Here is a 10,764-nt window from a genome sequence, read left to right on the forward strand (position 1 = left end):
AAGGACAGGAAGGCCTGGCATGATATGGTTCATGGGGTCACGAAGAGTCAGACACTGAACAACAACAACATTTGCAGATAAAGCCACTCTTACCCCTCTGGGGTTGGACACTGGCTAGGCAGAGTTGGCCGCAACCTGGAATTCTTTTGCACCTGCGGAGTGCAAGGAGGTGGACCCGGTTCCCTCTAGACTGAACTCTGTCTCCCGCTGGCTTGATCTAGAGGCCTCCCGATTCATTCAGGCAAAGCATGGGTAGGGAAGGAAGCAACTGAACCAGCAATACCTCATTTATAGCCATATGCCAATGTTTCATACAACAAAATACATGGAAAGCCCCTACCTTTCAGGACTTCCGGGGAGGAATGGCAAACCGAAGACAGCTCTGCGGAAGCAGAGCCGATGACCGTGGCAAAGACAAAGGAAGTGGTGAGTAGACCGGGCCCGTGGAGCCTCTCTGGACAAGGAGAAGACAGGAGCTTACCCACACGTGCTCCAGATGGCTGCTCCTCATGAAGAGACCGCAGGACAGTGATTTTCCACAGGTTTGAGCATTGGGAGACGAAGGCATCAGCCATCTTGCTTGCAATCACAGTGGAGCCTTTTAAAGGGGACTAAGTTTGCAAACCTCATTTTCTAATCACTTTTGGAAATTGTCTATTAACTAAAGCTATTAGAGACCTTTGGAACAACAGGTTTGAAAAGTCTTCACTGGGCGAGTTGAAGATAATTTTGAACAAAAGAAAAATTAATTACAAGCTTAAGAACTTAAAGAGTTTGAAATAAACAGCAAAAAGCTAAATAAGATTTTGATCTAAGAAAGTTATAAACAGATTAAGGGTCCAGATAAATTTGGAATATTGACTTTTACTATAAGATTTTGGAATTAACTATAAAAAATAAACAACTTCTCATGGGAAACAGGCTTATTTTCATTATCCTTGCAATTGCAAGTCATAACAAAAGATAAGTGATAATTTTAGAAACTTGACATTAGAGGGGACTAAAAATTTTAAGCAGAAGAAAAAAAATACAAGCCTGATGTCAGTTAATACTGGGACTTACAGAATGATACAAAATATTATAAGATCTGAAATATTAAAGGAGATCTTTGGAGCCAGAAGTTAGTAACTACAGTATCAACACTGCTAGTAATGACGTCTGCTTCTATGAATAGACTACATCTAAAAGATGTTACTGAAGAAATGACAGATGTGGAACAACAAATTTTATTTGATAAGATAGAGGAAATACAGAATGTGGAACTACAAATGACAGGCCAAGAGAATGATTTGGAAAAGGACGCTTTACTGGATATACAAAAGAAACTGGCTGATGTTTTAAAAATTAAAAGGGAAATACCAATGCTAAACCAAGAGAATGACCTGCAAAAAGTTTTCTTATTCAATCTACAAAAGAGGCTTGTTAAAGCCTTGAAGAAATCTGTGTGATGGGATAAAAGAATTGAAGAGAAATCAAATCCTATGACAATATTTGATTGAATTAAAGATTGTTAGAAGTAAAAGGAAGGAAGATAAAGTTGGCTTATTTGATCAAGGCTAAAATTAGATTTTTTTTGCAATGTTCTGGCAACCCTGTATGGACATTTTGCTGACACCAGGATTGAAAAGTTGATGTTTTATGGATTTGCTTATAGATAAGGGATGGGATATTGGATGAAGAGATATCTATTTAACCTTATGGGGGGTGAAAAGTTATTAAATTTGTTTATACTTGTTTTGATGAAGGTTGGAAGTCACTTCTTTATATACTTCTTTTCTTTTTCTTTATTCTCTTTCTTTTTCTTTTTTCCTGCACTTTTTATTCTTTCTTTCCATTCTGTTCTCTTTCTCTAAGTTTAGTTTGTATTGGTTTTTACTACTGTAATTAAAATTCCTAATACAAATTTTATTAAAAAAAAAAAGGCCCCCCACCTTTCAGAACCATCCATGTAAGGCCGGTGAGTGGAAATGCTCTTCTGCAAGGAATAGCGAAGATGTTGGAGAGGCAGTTAGGAGCTACCTAACTACAAAGAGAGGATGTTGGAGTACAAAGCTCTGCTCCAAAGGCCACCCTTACAGCAGTGAGAGGTTCTCCTCTGGTCCTCCTGAAAGTCCAGTCCCCATACACACTGCTTAACCTCTTGAATAGTTTCCTCAGGTCCCAGTGTTATCAGACATTGTGCTGAGAATCCACAATAAGCCAGATCGTGGGCTGTACTTTTTTTCCATAAGGAGTCAAATGTATTAAAAACAACTAAACGTATTAGAGATCTCTCCCAGAAACTTTATTTTAGTCAATATATTAGTAAACTGATCCTTCTGCAAGCCTCTATTAATATGTCGATCTATAGATTTACAGAGAGACTATGTATATCCCCTCTCACCCCTATGGTGGTACGTGTCTTCCTCAATCTCAGGTCCTCTACCAGAAGCCTGGGAGTTTGAGGGTTCTGCCCAGTATCTTAGATGTTCCTAGCACTGCACTCTTCTGGACAGAGCGCTCTGATGTTGTTCCTGGGATCTGTTGGAGCCATTCTCCCAGCTTAGGAGTCACGGCCCCGAGTGCTCCTACGACCACCGGGACCACTTTGGCCTTTACTTTCCACATCCTCTCTATTTCCTCCTTCAGGCTCTGATACTTCTCCAGCTTCTCATGCTCCTTCTTCCTGATGTTGCTGTCACTTGGCACTGCTACATCTATCAGTACCGCTGTCTTCTGGTCTTTGTCTACTACCACGATGTCTGGTTGATTAGCCAGTACCTGCCTGTCCATCTGGATCTGGAAGTCCCACAGGATCTTAGCCCTGTTATTCTCCATGACCTTCTGTGGAATCTCCCATCTGGACTTGGGAGGGTCTAGCCCATACACTGTGCAGATGTTCCTGTACACAATGCCAGCTACTTGGTTCTGCCATTCAGCGTATGCATCTTACACCCTGCCACTATGTGTTGAACCATCTCTGAGGCCTCTTTGCACAGTCTGCACCTTGGGTCCTGTCTAGTGTGGTAGACCCCTGCTTCTATGGATCTGGTGCTTAGCGCCTGTTCTTGTGCTGCTACGATCCGTGCCTCAGTGCTGCCTCTAAGTCCAGCCCTTTCCAGCCATTGATAGAGTTTCCCAAGTGGGTTTCCCCCACTTCAGCTATCTGTCAATGGTACATCCCATGCAGGGGCTTGTCTTGCCATGGCACTTCCTCCGCTTGAACTTCCTCCCATGTCTGCTGCTGCCTGAAGCATTCTCTCAGCAGCTCATCTTTGGGTGCCATCTTAGTGATGTACTCCTGGATGCTCTGGGTTTCTAGAACAGTGGCTTTGACACTCACCAGACCCCACCTGCCCTCTTTGCGGCTGGTGTACAGTCTCTGGATGTTGGACTTGGAGTGGAAACCTCCGTACATTGTGAGGAACTTCTGGGTCTTCCCATCGGCAGCCTCCGTGTCTTCCTTTGGCCAGCTCACTATACCGGCAGAGTATCTGATGATTGGCAGGGCATATGTGTTGATGGCATGGATCTTGTCCTTCCTATTGAGCTGGCTGTTCAGGATCTATCTGATCCTTTGGTGGTACTTGGTTGTTTCTGTCTTCCTTGCCTCCTCATCGTGGTTCCCATGTGACTGTGGGATACCAAGTACTTGTAGCTGGTCCGTATGTCTGCTACAGTGGGGCAAAAAAGTATTTAGTCAGCCACCAATTGTGCAAGTTCTCCCACTTAAAAAGATGAGAGAGGCCTGTAATTTTCATCATAGATATACCTCAACTATGAGAGACAAAATGGGGGAAAAAATCCAGAAAATCACATTGTCTGATTTTTAAAGAATTTATTTGCAAATCATGGTGGAAAATAAGTATTTGGTTACCTACAAACAAGCAAGATGTCTGGCTCTCACAGACCTGTAACTACTTCTTTAAGAGGTTCCTCTGTCCTCCACTCGTTACCTGTAGTAATGGCACCTGTTTGACCTTGTTATCAGTATAAAAGACACCTGTCCACAACCTCAAACAGTCACACTCCAAACTCCACTATGGCCAAGACCAAAGAGCTGTTGAAGGACACCAGAAACAAAATTGTAGACCTGCACCAGGCTGGGAAGACTGAATCTGCAATAGGCAAGCAGCTTGGTGTGAAGAAATCAACTGTGGGAGCAATAATTAGAAAATGGAAGACATACAAGACACTGATAATCTCCCTTGATCTGGGGCTCCACGCAAGATCTCACCCCATGGGGTCAAAATGATCACAAGAACGGTGAGCAAAAATCCCAGAACCACACGGGGAGACCTAGTGAATGACCTGCAGAGAGCTGGGACCAAAGTAACAAAGGCTACCATCAGTAACACACTACGCCGCCAGGGACTCAAATCCTGCAGTGCCAGATGTGTCCCCCTGCTTAAGCCGGTACATGTCTGGGCCCGTCTGAAGTTTGCTAGAGAGCATTTGGATGATCCAGAAGAGGATTGGGAGAATGTCATATGGTCAGATGAAACCAAAGTAGAATGTTTTGGTCTAAACTCAACTCGTCGTGTTTGGAGGAGAGAGAATGCTGAGTTGCATCCAAAGAACACCATACCTACTGTGAAGCATGGGGGTGGAAACATCATGCTTTGGGGATGTTTGTCTGCAAAGGGACCAGGATGACTGATCCGTGTAAAGGGAAGAATGAATGGGGCCATGTATTGTGAGATTTTGAGTGAACACCTCCTTCCATCAGCAAGGGCATTGAAGATGAAACGTGGCTGGGTCTTTCAGCATGACAATGATCCCAAACACACCTCCCAGGCAACGAAGGAGTGGCTTCGTAAGAAGCATTTCAAGGTCCTGGAGTGGCCTAGCCAGTCTCCAGATCTCAACCCCATGGAGGGAGTTGAAAGTCCGTGTTGCCCAGCGACAACCCCAAAACATCACTGCTCTAGAGGAGATCTGCATGGAGGAATGGGCCAAAATACCAGCAACAGTGTGTGAAAACCTTGTGAAGACTTACAGAAAATGTTTGACCTCTGTCATTGCCAACAAAGGATATATAACAAAGTATTGAGATGAACTTTTGATATTGACCAAATACTTATTTTCCACCATGATTTGCAAATAAATTCTTTAAAAATCAGACAATACGATTTTCTGGATTATTTTTCCCATTTTGTCTCTCATAGTTGAGGTATACCTATGATGAAAATTACAGGCCTCTCTCATCTTTTTAAGTGGGAGAATTTACACAATTGGTGGCTGACTAAATACTTTTTTGCTCCACTGTATGTGCCCCGCTGGTAGTTCCACCCCATTAGTCTTAACTACCTTCCCTCACTTTACTATAATCTGGCCACACTTCTCCAGTCTGAATGTCCTCACTGTAGATCCGTGACAGGTGGATCAGCAAGTTCATGTCTCGTTCAGTCTTAGCATACAGCTTGATGTCATCCATGTAGAGGAGGAGGCTGATGGTGATTTCACTCTTGAACTTGTACCCATATCCAGACCGTGTGATTATCTGGCTGAGGGGGTTTAAGCCTATGCAGAACAGCAGCAGGGACAGTGCATCACCTTGGTATATGCCACACTTGATGGCAGTTTGTGCGAACTGTCTTGAGTTGACTTCCAGTGTTGTCCTCCACAGTCTCATTGAGTTATTGAAGAAGGTCCTTAGTGTCCTTTGTATAGCGCCAGGCACTCACAGATCCATGTGTGTGGCATTGAGTCATAGGCTTTCCTGTAGTCAATCCAGGCTGTGCTCAGATTGGTCTGCCTAGACCTTGAGTCTCGGGCGACTGCTCTTTCTATGAGCAACTGGTGTTTTCAGCCTCTGGTGGTGTTCCCAATGCCCTTCTGAGCTGTGTTCATGTACTGGCCCGTATGGTCTTGTAGTTTGGCAGCTAGGATGCCTGACAGAACTTTCCATGTTGTGGGGAGGCAGGTTATTGGCTGGTAGTTGGACAGTGCTGTTCCCTTGTGGGGGTCTTTCATGATCAGCACTGTCCTTCCTTGTGTTAGCCAGTCTGGATGGGAGCCTGCTGCTAGCAGCTGGTTCATCTGTGCTGCTAGGCGTTCATGCACTGCTGTTAGCTTCTTTAGCCAGTAGGCGTGGATCATGTCCGGGCCAGGTGCTGTCCAGCTCTTCATGTTCTTGACCTGCTATTGGAGGTCTGCTACTGTGATGGTGACTGGTTGCTGTTCTGGGAGATTGCTGTGGGCCGCTCTCAGGTCCTGCAGCCACTTTGCACTGGTGTTATGTGTCTTCTCTTTCTCCCCTGTGTTCTTCCAGTACTGTCAGTTTCTGCTGCTGGTGGCTCTGCTGTTGCTGTGTGGTTGCACTGCAGTTGGGATGGTTCTTTGGAGAACAGGGCATTTATCTCCTTGGCCTCCTTGGCCTTCTCTAGTGTGTCTCCTTAGCCTGGCAGCCAGTGCTGTGGGCCTTTGTTTAGCCGTCTCTAGGGCTTCAGATGGAATCAGGCCCATATATTTTTTCAGTAGCCGAGTCTTATCCTTAATCTCCACACCCTTCTGTAGTTCCACCAGCTGACTGACTTCTCTCCGAGTTGCCTTGATCTTAGCCTCCAGTCTCATTTTCCAGGGTGGGTATGTACTGCTGTTCTTCTTGATCGCGTAGCCAAGTATTTCCAGGATTACAGCAGCTGTAGCGTATACCAGTTCATTGGTTTGAGTTACGGTGGTAGTCAGGATTGTCTGGAGGGCTCTGTTGGCATCTTCTAGCATACTATCCGATGGTACTTCTCCTCTGAGCCTTGGTAATCAGCCTCGAGGGTTGGTTGTAGCTAGTTTATCCCTGATCTTCTGCCTCATATCAGCTGCCGTTACAGAGGAGGGGGTGGGGGTGACGCTCCAGCTTCAGGTGTTGGGTGCACATCCAGTTGTTCTTCCAGGTCTTCTTGAGTCTGGGATGTAATGTGTAGCTGGTCTGTCTCAAGTTGTGAGAGCAGCTTCCTCTTCACTGTGTTGAAGCACTGGGTAACTAGTTGTTCCTCAGTTGGTATGGATGTAGGTCTTCTGTCCATCCAGTTCCCTCACACGTTTCATATACCCCCTCTCGTGAGGTCTGCTGTTGTAGTAGCATTCCATCAATTCCAAGTTCTCTTGTCTCGTCCATGTATGGTTTGGTATATATATCTGAGCTCCAGCCTCAGCTTTGCATTTAATATACAATGAGAGATGCAAAGCACCATTCTCAGGAACTTACTCAATAGCTTCCAAGTCTTTTCTTTCTTTGTTGGCACAGATCTGTGCACCGTAATGGGTAAGACTTAATACTTTGGCCGTTAAGTAACATAAGTTTCACAGGAGTGTAATTATTTCCACAACAGTTCGCAAGTTGAATAATAGCATTTAGAAGCGCAGAGAAGATGATGAGGGGCCTGGAGGCTAAATCCTACAGAGAGCAATGTTTAGGGCATGTTTAGCCTAAAGAAGAGAAGGCCAAGGGGAGACGTGATAGCAGTCTTCTGATACATGAAGGGCTGTCAGAGAGAAGAGGCTGTGGACATATTCTCCATTGTGCCTGAAGGCAGGACAAGAAGCAACAGGTGGAAGCCCTACAGAGGGAGATCCAAACTCAAAGTAAGCTCTCCCTGACCATGAGAGCTATTAAGCAGTGGAACAGCCTCCCTCCTGGAATTGTGGGTGCTCCATCACTGGAGGTTTTCAAGGAAAGGTTGGACAGCCATTTGTCTGGGATGGTCTGAGGATTCCTGCCCTGGGCAGGAAGTTGGCCTGGAAGACCTCCAAGGATTCTATGAAGTTTTTAGTGGGCTAGATAAAATGGCTTTTATTTGTTCCTTCTAAGCCTTCGCATACTGGAAGTAAATTTCTAACCATTTAAAGATCTTAATTTCTTTAGTTAGATTATTACTAATTTTCTATTTATGGAGACCATGAGCAAGCTATTTTGTAAATAAAATCACATCTCTAATTTTCTTCACTGCAGTATGTGCTTAAGGCTTATAGGAACCTGTATCAGGGAGAGAATGACTACGCCTCCATATGCAGCAAAGCTTTGAGGATGAAATTTGTTCTTTGTGTTTGTTAAGACCTGTACTAAACTCCTACTGTAGGGATTAATTAGAGAATGGCCAGAATATGTCCCTTGTGATGGAAACTCTCCTTACGGTGGAGACCTCCACTGTACACTTGTTTTGCATGTTCGAATCAAGGCCTAAAGGGCTGGATCTAGGAGATGATCGTTAATGCAGGCAGGGTGTACTGCTGCCCACTGAAGCAGAGGCAGCGTGCTGTCTCCTGAAGAAGCCTTCCCCGATCTAACATACTGGATATTTCACCTGGATTCCAACCTTCCATTTTTAGGAAAGGTGGTAGGATTCCAGCTATGGAGGATCCTAAAGGAAACAGATTATCTGGACATTTTTTGATTAGGATTCAGGCACAGCCATGGGCCAGAAATGGCACTGGTCACTTGTTAGATGCGTCTGCTGGGGCCTTATCAGGGAGTATGCCCCTTTTGATCCCATTTGACCTCTTTGTGGCATTCAATATCATTGACCATGTTGCCCCTCTGACTGCCTGCAGATGTGGTGAGTTAGGACACCATTTTACAACAGTTCTACTTTTACTTGAGTGGGCAATTCTAGTAAGTGGTCATAGAGAATAATTGCTTGAGGCCCCAGGCCCTCCAGTGTGGGGTCTCCCAGGCTTGGTGCTCTCACCCATGTTGTTTATCATCTACTCTATGTGAAATTTCTGGAAGAGGTCATCTCTTGATTCAAAAAAAGATGTTACCAGGATGATGATGATGATGATGATGATGATGATGATACCCACGTACACATTGCGACCCCAGGGTAAGATGCTGTGAAAGTCATCAGCCAATGTGGGGATCTGGATAGGGTGAAACAAATTCAGATTAAACCCCACTAAGATAGCACTTCTGTTCTTCAGTAAATCAGTTTGGCAACCCAGTTAAAATTGGTCCTGAAGTTGTGCTCCCTCTAAAGGACAGACTCTCGGCTTTTGTTCAAGCAGCAGGTGGAAATCATGGTGTCTGCCCACTTTTGGCTAGTGTGATCATTATGACTGTACCTGGATGCTCTGGGGTAATGGATGCCACAATCACCAGCTCACTGGATTACTATAATATGCTCCACATGGAACTGTTTTTGAAGACAATCTAGACATTGGAGCTGGTACAAAATTCAGCAAACTGGTTATTAGTTGGGTTCCAAGCCCAATTCAAAGTGCTGATCATTGCCTTTAAGGCCCTTTCCCGTGCAGCACCAGGACTGAATCTGGTTCAGTCATTCAGAAGACCAATTGAGAGTCCCCCTTCCTTACAAGATTTATGGATCAAGAACCAGACAATAGGCCTTCTCTGTGGTAGCCCCTACTGGATGGAAATCTCTGCCCTGGAATCATGTGTGGCCCCAACCCTCATTGCATTACGCAAGAAAGCTAGATATTTAATCGTGCCTTTGGCCCAATATGATTGTGGATGCCGTCATAGGACGTTGACTGCATTAGATTTATTCTTGCATACTTTGTGATTTCTGTTTTGTTGTTCACTGCCCAAAACCCACGTGCATTGAGACAAGTTATACATTTTGTCAAACAAAAGAAAGAATATGTGAAGGAAGTACACACATGTGTTGAGATCCAGTAATTTGAACATGAGGGTCCACTCAAAAACATTTCAAGAATTCAAGGAAGCAGAAAAAATAATGATATTATTGTATGGTGTACTATAGACTGCCAAGCCAGGCAGAAGATCTGGAAAATGCCCTCTTGGACCAGATTAGAGAAATTCCAGGGAGGAGAACACAGCGATAATAGTAGACTTCACTTACCCAGACATATACTGGAGAACAACTCAGGCAAGAATGCAAGGACTAAAATCCTCAGGAGGGTTGCTGATTCTTTCACTTTTCAGAAGGTTGAAGAAAAGACAAGGGCATCATCTCTCCTTGATCTGCTCCTGACTGACAGAGAAGATCTGGTTGAAAAAGTAAAAGTAGTGGGAACTTTGGGAGGATATGACTAAGTTATCTTGAGGCACAGAATATAATGGAATAGGAAATTGAACCATAATCATGCACACATACTAGATTTCAGGAGAACCACTTTCAGTAAGCTTAGATGAATGCTAGGTAGGATCCCATGGAGATAAATTTTCCAGACAAAGGGTCTGGGAGAAGTTGGGAACTTCTCAAGAATAAGATACTGGAAATACATCCCTGTGAGAAAAAATGTGGGAAGGGTGGCTTAGGAAATCATTGTGAATACAAAAGGAGCTTTCAGCTGAGGTTAAAAAAGAAGCACGTGTAGGAATTGAAGATAGGTGTGATTACTAAGGAGCTGTACCAGCCAATAGCCAATATTTGTAGAAAGAAGGTTAGAAAGGCTGAGGCACAACTGGAACGGATGCTCACTAGAGAAGCTAAAAGCAAGAAAAGGGCCTTTTTTGGCTGGGTCAGTAGTCAGAGGAAGAAAAAGGAAGGGGCGGATCTGTTGCAAGGAGAAAATGGTTGGGTAGTAAGGAGGGATGGGCAAAGGGCAGAGCTTCTGCTTTCCTTCATCTTCTCCCCAAAGAGGAACTGCGTTCAAATGGAGCTAGGCAGAACCACAAGGAAGGACTAGTAAACAAAGAGATAGTTAGGGAGCCCCTGGATACCATGAACAAGTTTAAGTCTCCAGGCCAGGACCAGTTGCCCAAGAGTCTCAAAGGAGCTCATGGGGGCCATCTTAGAGCCCCTTTCCATGATCTTTGAGTGTTTGGCAGGAGCCTTCAGGAACAACCTGATCTTTTTTAAA

This window comes from Python bivittatus, unplaced genomic scaffold (assembly GCF_059951505.1).
Source record: "Python bivittatus isolate LINGU-HERP-01145 unplaced genomic scaffold, Pbiv_v1 ctg000570_np1212, whole genome shotgun sequence".
Lineage (NCBI taxonomy): Eukaryota > Metazoa > Chordata > Lepidosauria > Squamata > Pythonidae > Python > Python bivittatus.